The following is a 16,188-nucleotide window of genomic DNA, read 5'->3' on the forward strand; positions in this document are numbered from 1 at the left end:
TTTATTCATGGGCTTGTTTGAGGACAGATACATCTTTTCTTCCAGCTTGGTGGCGAATCTGGTCTTCTATGGCCGTTTCATTGACGACCTCTTGTTCATTTGGGAAGGCACCCATTTAGAAGCCCAGAATTTTGTCGAAAGACTAAATGATAATGATATGGGTTTACATTTTACATCCAAAATAGATGAAACGAGTATTGACTTCCTGGATTTAATACTTGAATGGGACAATCTAGGTAACATTTCAACCAAAACCTTTTTCAAATCAGTGGATGCTAATAGCTATCTTAACTTTAAAAGCAACCACCATTTACCCTGGAAAAAGAATATACCTTACAACCAGTTCTGCAGGTTGCGCAGAAACTGCACTGATTTGAAAACTTTTGATATACAGGCAAACCTCCTAAAGGAAAGATTTCTAGAGAAGAATTTCCCTATCAGTTTGATTGAGACTAGTTTTCTTAAAGCGAGAAAAAAATGCAGAGAGGACTTTTTTATTAAATACGCAGGGGCAAGCAAAGAAACTAATAAAGAAGACAATCCAAAAACTCCTATAAATCAAAACAACACTGGGGTTAGATTTGTTACACAATACAATAATAATCACAATAAGATTAAAGGCATTTTACAAAAATATTGGTACATCCTGGAGAACGATCCATTTCTTACAAACACACTAAGTAAGCAACCGGTGTGTACTTTCAGAAGAGCTCCCACTCTAAAAAATAAGTTGGCGCCCAGCAAAGTAGTCATGAAAGTACATCAGTCGAAACATAAAGCCAAGGGATGTAGTCTTGGGAATAGGGACTCTACAATACTAGGTAAACCAGGTTTTTTCAAATGCAATCGGGCACAATGTGGCCTGTGTGCTTTTACAAATCCAAATAGAACTGAATTTGTTTCATTTACCACCAAAGAAAAATTCAATATTAATTCACACTTTACGTGTGATTCTTCTTTTGTTGTATATCTCTTGGAGTGTGTGTGTGGGGTCCAATATGTGGGGAGGACCTCCAGGCCTATAAAAAAGAGGTGGGGCGAACACAAAAGAAATATAGAGAACAATATAAAAAATCATAGTGTCCCCAAACATGCTAGTCAGTGCCAATCCACATCATCCAATTGTTTTTCTATATTTCCAATAGAACAGATCCTACCAAAATGGGGCAGAAATAGGTTTCTGCATCTGAGACAAAGAGAGACTTTTTGGATATGGAAACTCCAAAGTTTGTCCCCCGGTGGACTCAATGCCAACATTGATATGGCAGCTTTTAACTAATTTTTAACTTCATGGTCATTTTTTTTTATATATATTTTTTTATATATATTTTTTATACATATACATTATCACATATCATTTCTTAACATATATATTTCTTAAATTATACTATATTACATTTCTATATATGCAGACCACACGATATAGGGTTTCTGATGAAATTTTCTCCCCCACCATTGGCCCTTTAGGACGTTGACTACATTAATAGTTAAACACACAGTTGCATTACAGTATTATCATATGACGGGCATATTGTATTTTCACTGTTGATGCAATGTGTATTATCAATTCTTTTATGTTCAAGAGGTATGTGAAGTGTGCATATACATATATGCATGTACGGATATATTAGTTGGGTTTATACTTATACAATTACCCTTTGTGTGTATGTGCAGATCTATATATGCACATTTATCTATATATGTTTTGTGGATGAGCAATATTTATATTTACATATTTTCATTCAGTCCGACACTATGTAATTATTTTAAGAATACGAACAAAACACTGCATTTTATAGGTTTTTTTTATATGAGGTTCTAATTTATAGCTCTATATTATGAGTTTTTATACTGTTTTATTTATACTACATGTGTTTTGATATAGAGACTTTTTTGTTCCATCTGTTTAGTTTTAGATTTGGAGGAGCGATGCGGGTGTTACCACTAATATGGCTAAACATTTATTTAACTTACCCGATATATACATATATTTACAGAACTAGTATATTCATATTCTTGATATAATATATTTCAAGATATACATAGATAACCTTTTTGAAATGCTCTGATGTTTGATCTGAGTACGGCCTTATTAAGGTTGTTTACTATCAATAGTAGCTTTTTAGTTACGCTATTGTTTGATCTTACACTGAGGCACGAATGCTGTGCTTATCATTGGATAACCAACCACCAATGGAAGCTCTACTGGTGGTCACACCCACACGCATGCGCTGCTCAATCTAGAGGACGCCGAGAATACGGCAATAAAAGTTCGTGGTTTTTATTATTATGTATATTGCACCTGAGGAAACGGTCAGGAGAGACCGAGAAACGTTGTGCTTATGTACCCCAAATAAAGTCTGTATGCTTTTACAAGACTTTTGCCACGAAGTATCTTTTATTTATTCATTCTATCTATCCATCTGATACATTGTATCTACACCAAAAGTGGATAGTATAAGTTCAAGCCGGCTCTGTGGTAATTGCCATTGCTGGGTGCTGGTTTTTTGTCTGCCATCACGACCCTCACACTCCAGAGGACATCAGAGGACTTCTGAGATTTACCAGTGGGAGTTAGCTGGACGACTCGATTAATAGTCCAGAAGGCGTTTGTGACACTTCTCAAGTGTCTTACAGCTTGTAAGTACGGTCTTACTTTTTTAACTGGCGTGTTATACACATCTGATTGTGCACTATGGTGGCGCCTTCTTTCTTTATCATTCATTTCTGCAGAACATAACATCTTGGGACACCGACAAGAAATTCGAAGAAGCAGCATGCCACCCGCTCCAGATTTCTGGATTTGGAATTGGACTAAATGAACTGTCCATTACAACGACCCCTTCACTTGTATCTATGGTTTGATTGAACTGGGTTTACAACCACATTGTTTTTTCATTTGTCACTTTTGTTTTTACATGTATAGGCGTTTTTACTTTGATGCACTATATATTCATAGATTTACTATATGTTCATAGATTTCCTATATATAGGTATTTGGCGCACTGAATTTTTTTCTATATAGGTATTTTTCTTGTTTTTGGGTATTGATCAGTTAGCGACTACACTAAAGTTATACCGCCATATTGGCCATTATACATATGGTTATATGGTAGTTAATATCTATGATACTGCACTATTTGTGCACACATGCACATAGTTTTTAACAGTGTTTCATATATATAGTTTGCAATCACTGCACCGTTTGTTTTATATATATATAGATTGTATATATATAATTTTTGTCACCACTTGTGATCTTTATAACCATTGATTCACACTCTCACTACTCACACTATACAATACACATAGTTTGACTATTACAGAGGTGATATTCATATACACTCCCAAATCACAATATTACAGAGGTGATATCCATTTACACTCACTAATAATAATAGTACCGTACACATCCCATCTACACAGTTACCATGCAGAATAAAGACCAAAGGTTAAAACTCAGAGAAGCCCTTAGCAACCATGAGAATATACAAGATATGTCAGATGCAACCATAGACAATCTTTCCATGGTACAATTATTCCACAAACTTGAGGATGCCTTAAAAAACGAACACAGACATTGGTGGGATATAGACACACTCAAAAAATATAAAGAGAGAGGCCAGATCCCTAGAGGTCTTAGAATTTCTAAATTATGTTCCTTTCAACAAGATGCAGATTTGACTGAAAAATGGCAAGCGACTCTGACAGATTGTTCACTGAAACTTATAGATTTACTAATTGATTTTAGAACAGTTCTATTGAATAAAACAGAGCTAGAAATTGAGGAAATCCAGAATACCTTAATCAAACATGAATCTAATACTGAATATGTTAAACACACAAAAGATGTACAAGAAAGATCTGATACATTTCAAAAGAAAATTATACATACCAAAATTAAAAAACTAGCCAGAGATGAGAAAGATTATTCAGAAGGCAAAGTGTATGACCACCAGAAGGGAACTTTAGAAAGTGAACCCGCTAGTAATACACTGGCAACTGATACACCACAAGATAAACCGTGGGTAAAAGTTAACTACAAGAAACCCAAGGATAAAAAGAAAAATTTGAACTTTAGAAATTCAAATAATACTCCGTTTAAATCTAACTACAGGGAAAATAGCCAACCTTCTACTTCAAATTGGGAAAGAGAGAACTTTAATAACAGTCCACATACATATAGATACAATCAATATCAACACAACACCCAACAATACAATAGGGAGGAAGAGATAGATTACAGAACCCCTGGTTTCCAATACAGGAACCATGGGGGTAATCCTAGAGTTCAACCAAATGAAATGGATTACAACAATAGCTATCAAAGAGATGAAAATAGACAGAGCAATAAATCTCAGGTTTTTCAGTACAACCAAAAACAAATGTACACCCCACCACATCTCAGACATGCACCAATCAGATTAAAACAACTAGAGAGGGTCCAAGAGGGGGAAAAACTGGTCACTACTACCCCAAGAAAAAGATCATACGCCAACGTGGCAGCAGAGGGAGAGGTAAGGCTTCCAAAAAAGAGAAACTTAAACGCATGAGTAAAAATATATACAATCTATCCGACCACGTTCTCTCTAATGAAGAAATCTGTGTCTTAAATAGGGGTTTATCGTTTTGCCCATCAAACCAACACAATTTGTTTGATTTATTTGTGGACCTGAACAAATTTGTTCGCAAATTGTCTCTACAGCGTTATTTCTGTGAGAAGAAATTGAAAGATTCAGGCCACAAACCAATTCTGACAAATGATATGAGTGAACATCCTTCTATGGATATTATATATTTTGATCCAGACACTCTCTGTGCTGATCTCTTTGAAGATTGTATACATTCAAATCTAGCCCCTAAATCAAATTTTAATCCACCCAATGCAGGTTTAAACATCAAATTATTTCAGAAATTAGTATTGGAAGACTTTGGAAAATTACCAGGTGGTAAAACCAAAGATTCCAATTTGAATGTTTATGAAATCGAAGCTCTATCTAAACTAGCTTCAAATAATAACATAATAATTAGAGAAGCTGATAAGGGCGGAGGCATAATTATACAAAACCGTGTAGATTATATTAGAGAAGCGGATAGGATTTTGTATGATCAACAATATTATAAGGTTCTCACTTTCAATCCCACCAATAAATTTCTGGCTAGTCTAGTTAAAATGGTGGATCGTGGTTGGTTAGAAGGTATTCTAACTAAAAAAGAAAGGGATTTTTTAATCCCAACCACTCCGAATCTGGCATATTATTATCACCTCCCGAAGATCCACAAAAATCTGGTGGATCCCCCGGGTAGGCCCATTATTTCGGGCATTGGGAACCTCACATGCAATTTATCTGAATATGTGGACCAATTCCTAAAAAAATCAGTGGTCACCTTAACTTCATATATTCAAGATACCCCGGATCTTATTTACAAGATTTCTAAAATCAAGAGGGCAAATAGGAAACTCTTATGGCTAACTTGTGATGTCTCGGCTTTGTATTCAAATATAGCTCATGATCTAGGTATCAAAGCCATTGAATACTATTTGAAAAAAGACATCTACATGCCAGACAAACAAAGGGAATTCCTTTTAGAGTGTATATTATTTGTTTTAAAGAACAATTACTTCGTATATCAAGAGAAATTTTTCTTGCAGATCAAGGGAACGGCCATGGGGACCAGATTCGCCCCGAGCTTTGCCAATTTATTCATGGGCTTGTTTGAGGACAGATACATCTTTTCTTCCAGCTTGGTGGCGAATCTGGTCTTCTATGGCCGTTTCATTGACGACCTCTTGTTCATTTGGGAAGGCACCCATTTAGAAGCCCAGAATTTTGTCGAAAGACTAAATGATAATGATATGGGTTTACATTTTACATCCAAAATAGATGAAACGAGTATTGACTTCCTGGATTTAATACTTGAATCGGACAATCTAGGTAACATTTCAACCAAAACCTTTTTCAAATCAGTGGATGCTAATAGCTATCTTAACTTTAAAAGCAACCACCATTTACCCTGGAAAAAGAATATACCTTACAACCAGTTCTGCAGGTTGCGCAGAAACTGCACTGATTTGAAAACTTTTGATATACAGGCAAACCTCCTAAAGGAAAGATTTCTAGAGAAGAATTTCCCTATCAGTTTGATTGAGACTAGTTTTCTTAAAGCGAGAAAAAAATGCAGAGAGGACTTTTTTATTAAATACGCAGGGGCAAGCAAAGAAACTAATAAAGAAGACAATCCAAAAACTCCTATAAATCAAAACAACACTGGGGTTAGATTTGTTACACAATACAATAATAATCACAATAAGATTAAAGGCATTTTACAAAAATATTGGTACATCCTGGAGAACGATCCATTTCTTACAAACACACTAAGTAAGCAACCGGTGTGTACTTTCAGAAGAGCTCCCACTCTAAAAAATAAGTTGGCGCCCAGCAAAGTAGTCATGAAAGTACATCAGTCGAAACATAAAGCCAAGGGATGTAGTCTTGGGAATAGGGACTCTACAATACTAGGTAAACCAGGTTTTTTCAAATGCAATCGGGCACAATGTGGCCTGTGTGCTTTTACAAATCCAAATAGAACTGAATTTGTTTCATTTACCACCAAAGAAAAATTCAATATTAATTCACACTTTACGTGTGATTCTCCTTTTGTTGTATATCTCTTGGAGTGTGTGTGTGGGGTCCAATATGTGGGGAGGACCTCCAGGCCTATAAAAAAGAGGTGGGGCGAACACAAAAGAAATATAGAGAACAATATAAAAAATCATAGTGTCCCCAAACATGCTAGTCAGTGCCAATCCACATCATCCAATTGTTTTTCTATATTTCCAATAGAACAGATCCTACCAAAATGGGGCAGAAATAGGTTTCTGCATCTGAGACAAAGAGAGACTTTTTGGATATGGAAACTCCAAAGTTTGTCCCCCGGTGGACTCAATGCCAACATTGATATGGCAGCTTTTAACTAATTTTTAACTTCATGGTCATTTTTTTTTTATATATATTTTTTTATATATATTTTTTATACATATACATTATCACATATCATTTCTTAACATATATATTTCTTAAATTATACTATATTACATTTCTATATATGCAGACCACACGATATAGGGTTTCTGATGAAATTTTCTCCCCCACCATTGGCCCTTTAGGACGTTGACTACATTAATAGTTAAACACACAGTTGCATTATAGTATTATCATATGACGGGCATATTGTATTTTCACTGTTGATGCAATGTGTATTATCAATTCTTTTATGTTCAAGAGGTATGTGAAGTGTGCATATACATATATGCATGTACGGATATATTAGTTGGGTTTATACTTATACAATTACCCTTTGTGTGTATGTGCAGATCTATATATGCACATTTATCTATATATGTTTTGTGGATGAGCAATATTTATATTTACATATTTTCATTCAGTCCGACACTATGTAATTATTTTAAGAATACGAACAAAACACTGCATTTTATAGTTTTTTTTTATATGAGGTTCTAATTTATAGCTCTATATTATGAGTTTTTATACTGTTTTATTTATACTACATGTGTTTTGATATAGAGACTTTTTTGTTCCATCTGTTTAGTTTTAGATTTGGAGGAGTGATGCGGGTGTTACCACTAATATGGCTAAACATTTATTTAACTTACCCGATATATACATATATTTACAGAACTAGTATATTCATATTCTTGATATAATATATTTCAAGATATACATAGATAACCTTTTTGAAATGCTCTGATGTTTGATCGGAGTACGGCCTTATTAAGGTTGTTTACTATCAATAGTAGCTTTTTAGTTACGCTATTGTTTGATCTTACACTGAGGCACGAATGCTGTGCTTATCATTGGATAACCAACCACCAATGGAAGCTCTACTGGTGGTCACACCCACACGCATGCGCTGCTCAATCTAGAGGACGCCGAGAATACGGCAATAAAAGTTCGTGGTTTTTATTATTATGTATATTGCACCTGAGGAAACGGTCAGGAGAGACCGAGAAACGTTGTGCTTATGTACCCCAAATAAAGTCTGTATGCTTTTACAAGACTTTTGCCACGAAGTATCTTTTATTTATTCATTCTATCTATCCATCTGATACATTGTATCTACACCAAAAGTGGATAGTATAAGTTCAAGCCGGCTCTGTGGTAATTGCCATTGCTGGGTGCTGGTTTTTTGTCTGCCATCACGACCCTCACACTCCAGAGGACATCAGAGGACTTCTGAGATTTACCAGTGGGAGTTAGCTGGACGACTCGATTAATAGTCCAGAAGGCGTTTGTGACACTTCTCAAGTGTCTTACAGCTTGTAAGTACGGTCTTACTTTTTTAACTGGCGTGTTATACACATCTGATTGTGCACTATGGTGGCGCCTTCTTTCTTTATCATTCATTTCTGTTAGGTACAAATGCTTATGATCAGCAAAATATGCAAAACACCTAAGAACCACTGAGCTTTAGCACAAAGTAGCCCTTAGGCAATGACCATTAAGAGTAAGTACCAATCAGCCAATGAGCATTAGTAGGAAGTGCACTGATGGTTCTCTTGTATTAGTTTTAGATTCAGTTTTAACAACTCTCAACTAAATTTGTTTTCCGAAAAAAATGACCATGTTAAAATTCTGATATTTTGAGTACAGTGTCCCTTTAAGCAAGGTGCATTTGACCCTGAGCATGCAACCATACACACAATGGTTGCCTAGATCGGAGCACACATTTCAACAGGGTTTTTAAGGGGTGTATATCAAAACTGCTCCTGATCTGCATAACATTTTAAGATGTGTTAACAAAATTATAGCATTAAAACCTTTAAAATATTGAAACTGAGTGTGTCATGTATGTAGTTGAGAATAGGATGCTGTGTAGTAGCACTAGTGTTTTTGCTATTTAGGCAATGCACTTCCCAAATCAGTATATTATATTTTTGGTTAGATAACTCTTAGGTCACTTGACTTGTAATTATTACCTTTAAAGGCCCAAAGTGTCCTTGTTTACTAGTACAATCCTTCTGAGATTTGAGTTATACTTTTATGGAGAGGTCCATGAGAGCACTAAAGAGTGCTACAGAAGGCTTATTTTTGTGAGGTAGATAAAGTCTCATCTGTGTGGTATTTGGTTAGAAACATAGAAACACAGGTTTTGACAACAGCTAAGAGCCATAGACCCAGCAAGTCTGCCCTTTATTTTCTAAAAGTATAAAATGTATCTAGTTTATAGGATAGCCTTACAAACCTCCCAACATTGAAAAATTCAAAAGGACAGCCACCCCCGGCGGCAAAATGTTGAAATGTGTTGTGCAGGAGCAGGGATGGGGCTTAAAAAAATCATAAGACCAAAGTAATATAAATAAAATTCTAAATAATGTAATTTATATTAATACTCTTAGGCAGCAAATCAAACACAAGCTCAAGCCTTTGCAGAGACTGTGCTAAATATGTTTATCTTAATTGGACATTTAATAATAGATTCTTTAAAACTGCTATCTGCATTCCCTATTAACATTCTAGATTCTGGCCTTTAAAGTCAGCAAAAATGCACAGTAGCACACTACATAGCATACACTTACACAGGCAGATACACACACACTACATAGCAAACACATATACATGCAGATACACACACACTACATAGTATACACTTATATATGCAGATACACACACACTACATAGCATACACTTACACGTGCAGATACACACACACTACATAGCATACACTTATACAGGCAGATACACACACACACACTACATAGCATAGCATACACTTATACAGGCAGATACACACACACACTACATAGCTTACACTTATACATGCAGACACACACTACATAGTACACACACACACACACACACACTTATAGATACAGATAGACACACACACTATATCATATTTGGGTATCTGTAGTTCATTGTATGGGGTCCTGGGGTTGGCAAGCACATTAGCTTGCAGTCTGAGGCTGCCACTGTTCGTTACCCTGGTGTTAGGACTGCTCATCGTATAAAACTGAAGGCATGCTAGTAATATTACCAGGGGTTAGATGTCATCACTACCAGAGGTTAGAGGTCACCATTACCTGAGGTCAGAGAGTATACAGCCTTCTTACTCCTGCTTAACCCACACACCATTCCTTTTCCACAGGGAATCTAACAGGTATATAATCCTGGGAGACAAAAGCCTTTTGAGTATGGGCCTAATAGAATTTAAAAAAAAATGCATGGGGCAATGAGGGACAGATGGCTAGCAACCCGGGACAGCGGGACAGACCTCTAAAATCAGGAATGTCCAGCGAAAATCAGGACAGTTGGGGGTATGGCCTTATGCTTATCCCAGGCATTCTTAAAGTCCCAAGTTGTTGTTATTACCTTCTTTTGTGGAATTTTATTCCATGAAATAATCATACTTTCTGTGAAAAGGTGCTTCCGCCAATTACTCCTGAATCTACTACCCTTCAGCTTCACATCATGACCCTTTGTTCTTGAATTTTTCTTTTTATGGTTATTGTACTATACTTCATAATTATTTGTTTTTGTTTTGTTTTTTTAAATAAGGATTGTTTGTAATTTTGAGTCTATAATGCATTTTTTGTGTGGTTCTTTTTTAAACCTCAAGAAAATGAAATATGATTTAAAAAAATGACACATGTACAACTGCTCTAGCACCACAAGGGAGAAGTGAACAACACCATTAAATAATACCTTACATTTGTCCACAGATTAATAATTTGGAATCATCATTCATTAACATCTTACCACGACTCCAGGTTATATCCAATCTATAAGTGTAAAATAGATATTAGGCTAAAGTTGTATGTGACCATTGCACTGACAGAACATATACCAATTTAAGTTATATAATTAACTTTTTATTTGATAGTCAGTCATCCGTCCCCCATAACCTGAGTTTATACAACAACACTCCATAATGTCAAGTGTTTGTGCAAGAGTATGTGCAGTTCATTCGGTGCGTCCATACAAGGAGGAAGTTGTTGAGCATTAATAGCTAAGTCCATGATGCCAAGTGCAAGATAAAGCAAGATTATGGAATAGCACAGACACTCCACTGAGTTCGGCAACATAAGGAGGTAGTTGTTGAGCATTAACAGGCACTGTCCATTATGGCAAGTCCTTTGCAGAATGAACATGGATTTTACTGTGTTCCACAACAAGGAAAACTAGGTCATATTACCATAACATTACATTTACTTGAGTCATTACATATCAAATTTAGTAAAAAAATATATGTTCTAGAAAATAATGGACATTATGGAATATTTATAATATATCTAAGTCTTTCATAAGTTTCATTACTCCTCTTATATGTCTGCACCCCAAAGGGAAGGAGCAATCAGAGAAGAAGAGGGACTTCCGGCTGGGGGCGGGGCAGGCAGGTAGCATGCAGGTAGCGTGCAGGTAGCTACCACCAGCTCTGGTCTTCTCGTCAAAGGGAATTTTACCATTCTCCAGCCACTCGTAGTAAGCCTTGTCCTAGGATGTCTTGCTAGGACCGGCTGTGGGTCCTTGGACCATGACTAGGAAGTCTTCGTGAGGCTGAATAAGCTCTTTCGCTAAGAGCACCTGGATAAGCTGTAACGGCTGTACTAACCATCGGCTGCCGTATGATCTGGTCGTAATGGGAGACGACGCCCTGGTAAAGCTGACACTTGGTTGATCTGTTATAGGTGGAAGCAATTCGGGAATCGGCTATTGCCGCTACACCTACAGCGGGCCCCGTCTCAAAATAACTTTCTTGCAGACTCAAGTACTATAAGGCGGATGGCTTTCTGAGAGATAAGGCTATCTAACGTATCGTAACATTTTTTGCTTGTAAATCCCACTCTGCTAAGTCGAAAATTTTACCTGTCCTAGGCTGTGAGATACCCTAGAGGCAGAGCTCTGCAGTCTGCGTGTACACACCTCCGATCCTGGTATCGGTTCCATTGAGCTCTCAGTGCGAGTGCAGCGTGGAGGATTCCCGGCACAGCGTTCAGATTTGAACAACCTTAACAGCAATAGAGGGCAGCATTGCAGGCTGGCTTACAAGGTTCCGGATCTTCACAAGATTACCATTGCTGCCTGACGACAGAGTTGGGCATAGCTTCTAAGGGGTGTCAGTACTGCAGAGCGGAGTGCAGTGTGACTGCTATGGATCTGTCAGGTTTTGCTGAAAACAAGTTTCCCTATCTTTTGATAATAGATAAAAAGTTAAGGACCACAACTGCTGGGAGAATGACTGTAGGCAATAATTTGTTTTGCATGTGTGATAAGTTTGGATAATATATGAATAAACCTTGGCAACAATGATAAACTGGCAATCACTATGCAATGTTTAATATACAGGTAGGGATTACACATACACCCTATGGCTGCCACATGTATCAGGGTTGACACTGTGATGGAAAAAATAATAGCAGCAGGGGTAGATGTTAATCTGTCCTGAGATACAGAGATTCATAACTGAGTGTATAGTAGCAGTAATATAAACCAAGACATACTCAGAGGATCACTGTGGAAATATGAAATACAGAGCAAAACAAAAATAAAACTCTATAAGCTGATTAAGTAAAAATAAAGTCTCAGTGCGGCAGGGAAATAGATTGATGAAAATGAACTAATAATTACTCACGAACTCCTAGACAATGTGTACTGACTGGGAAGGTAGGAGGCAAAAGGAAATTCCGGAGTACCAGTAGGCCTCAGGCCTCCGGCGAGATGCAGAGTGAGTCGCAGCCGGCGATGACGTCACCGCGTTGCAATGTAGAGCAGAGGAGGAAGCAGGTATGGAGAGCGGGAGGCTTAAAGAGATATGCAGGGAACGGAGCAACAAAATCGTATGACCTAGACAAAGTAATAACGGTTGAGCAGAGATTACAGGTTAAGGTACAAACGGTTATCATGTAGGATAAAAGGATATTAAATCCAGAAGCTGGTAGATAGAAACAGGACCAGGTAGAAATCCTTGTATGTAGTTTCCAGGCAAAAGCTCACAGAATTGAACAACTTCAGAACAGCAATACTAAGCAATGAGCTTAGCAAGGAGGAGCCTTAAATAGGCAGAGGGAAAGGTTATTGCAGACGTTAAAGGGACATTGAACTGTGAGCTAGATTCCTGACAGAATCCCCCCTTCAAGGAGCCACTCCGAGGCTCAAGGTTTAGGACGATCCGGATGACGCTGGTGGAAAGAAGAGAGTAAACGCGGGGCCGAAATGTTGCTAGCAGGCTCCCAGGAATCTTCATCAGGAGTATACCCCTTCCAACGAATGAGATATTCCAAACGACCACGGCGGAAGCGGGAATCCAAAACGGAATGCACCTCATATTCCAAAGCAGGATCGATGGAGATCGGGGGAGTAGCAGCAAGGCATCCAGAGTCCCTGAGAACCCGATAGGGTTTAAGGAGGGAGACGTGGAAGGTAGGATGAATTCTGAAGGTGTCAGGCAGTTTGAGACGTACAGTGTTGGCATTGATAACTGCTGAAACAGGATAAGGACCAATAAACAGGGGAGACATCTTTCTGGAGGGGGTGTTCAGATGTAAGTGTTTGGTAGAGAGCCAAACAAGATCACCTTCCTTATAGGTAGGAGGAGGACGTCTATGTCTGTCATAATACTTCTTATATACCTCCTTTGCGCTGTTTATTGCAGATTCAATGGCTTGGAAGTTAGATGAGATGTTGTTCGATAGTTCTGATATTGTGGGTGAAAAGGTTTCAGATGGTTCAAACAAGTGGAAAACTGGATGGAAACCGTAGTTAGCAAAGAATGGGGAGATACCAGTGGCGGAATGAATAGTATTGTTATAACAGAATTCTGCATAAGGAAGAAAGTCTGACCAAGAATTCTGATTAGCAGAGCAAAAAAGTCTTAGAAATTGTTCCAGCCACTGGTTACATCTCTCAGTCTGACCATTACATTGAGGGTGGTAAGCAGTAGTCAGTTTCCTTTCTACAGAGAAAGTTTTGCAGAATTGGGACCAAAGTTTACTAGAGAATTGCGTCCCTCTGTCACTGAGTATGGACATGGGTAGACCATGTAGTTTAATGACATGATTAATGAGTAACTTTACGGTTTCCAATGCAGTAGGGAGTTTGGGGTAGGCAATGAAGTGACACATCTTCATGAAAAGGTCGACAACAACTAAGATGGTATTATTCTTGGATGAGAGAGGTAAATCAACTATAAAGTCTAGGGCGATCTCCGACCAGGGCTTCTTTGGTGTTGGTAAGGGTAGCAGAAGACCGTAGGGTGGTTGTTTGCCCTTTTTGGAAATAGTGCAGGTAGGACAAGAGGAAACATAATTCTTAACATCAGATGTAATGGTTGGCCACCAATGGTTCCGTTTCGCTAACTCTTGGGTCTTACGGAGACCTGGATGGCCAGCGAAAAGAGAGTCATGAACAGATCGTAGAAAAGGAGATCTGAGAGTAGGTGGGACATATAATTTTGTGTCACGAGAAAAGAGTCCCTGTGCATTTACTTGTAGGAGTTCTGTGGGTTTTGTCAGATCCTTCATTTGTTCTCTTTTTAAAACAGCAGTGGAATCTGTTACAAAAGATATGAAATTATCATCTGGTAAGAGAGAACTAACTGTCGGTGGACAAGAAGAGTGACTGCTAAGTCTTGAAAGAGCGTCCGCCTTTTTGTTCTTACCAGCTGGTCGGTATGTGATCAAAAAATTAAAACGGGAGAAAAAAAGATTCCACCGAACCTGTCTGGCTGATAAAGTACGAGTGGATTTTAAGTACTGGAGGTTTCTATGATCCGTGTATATGAGAGTTGGTAATGTAGTGCCCTCCAGGAGGTGACGCCAATGCTCCAAAGAGAGTTTGATGGCTAACAATTCTTTGTCACCGATAGGATAATTTTGTTCTGCTGAATTTAAAGTCTTCGAGTAATATGCCACAGGATGAAGTGGTTTTGTCAAACTCTCTCTTTGTGACAGGACTGCACCAATTGCATGATTGGATGCATCAACCTCCAAAATGAACTGTAACTTGGAGTCTGGGAAACGGAGTATGGGTGCAGAGGTGAACATTTGTTTGAATAAATCAAAAGCATACTGAGCTTGTTGTGTCCACTTAAAAGGAGTATGACCTTTAGTGAGGGAAGTGAGGGGTATTGCTATCTTATAAAAGTTTTTTATAAATCTGCGGTAAAAATTTGCAAACCCCAAAAATGATTGAACTTGTCTAAGATTTTTGGGTGTAGGCCAATTCAAGACTGCTTCAACCTTTTTGTTTTCCATTGAAATACCCGTGGGAGAAATTTCATACCCCAAAAAAGTGATAGACTGTGTGTTAAAGAGACATTTTTCTGCTTTAGCATATAAGTGGTTACCCCTGAGTCTAGATAGTACTTGTCTAACGTGAGAGATGTGTTGTTGGTATGTTTTGGAGTATATTAAGATATCGTCAAGATAAATGACAACGAAAATATCGAGTATATCTCTAAAAATGTAATTTATGAGGTGCTGAAACGTCGCGGGGGCATTACATAACCCAAAAGGCATTACGACATATTCGAACAACCCATAACGGGTTCGAAATGCCGTAAGCCACTCATCTCCAGATTTAATTTGGATGAGGTTATAGGCACCCCTTAAATCCAGTTTGGTGAAAAACTGTGCACCCTCCAACCTCTCTATGAGCTCAGGAATAAGAGGTAATGGGTAACGGTTTTTAATCGTTATCTTGTTTAATTGTCGATAATCGACAATGGGTCTAAGTGAACCGTCTTTATTCTTTACGAAGAAAATCCCTGCACTAGCAGGTGAGGTAGATGGTCGGATGAAACCTTTTTTCAGATTTTCCTCTAAGTAAGACTTCAGGTGTGATAACTCTGGGTTGGAAAGTGGGTATATATGCCCTGTAGGGATTTCTGAACCAGGTATGATCTCTATAGGGCAATCATACTTCCTATGGGGCGGTAAGTTTTCAGATTCTGCTTTACTAAAAACATCAGCAAAGTCCTGGTAAACCTCAGGAATCTTGACAACGGGAGGAAGTTCAGTTGTATGTAAAGCAGTAGCTGGAAAACAAGTAGTAAGACAATACTTTGAATTAAAGGAAAGAGTTAAATTAGTCCAATCTATATTGGGGTTATGTGTGTGGAGCCAATTTATCCCTAGTACGATAGGTGAGATTGGGGAAGGGATAATATCAA

This window comes from Bombina bombina, chromosome 5 (genome assembly GCF_027579735.1).
Source record: "Bombina bombina isolate aBomBom1 chromosome 5, aBomBom1.pri, whole genome shotgun sequence".
Taxonomy (NCBI): Eukaryota; Metazoa; Chordata; class Amphibia; order Anura; family Bombinatoridae; genus Bombina; species Bombina bombina.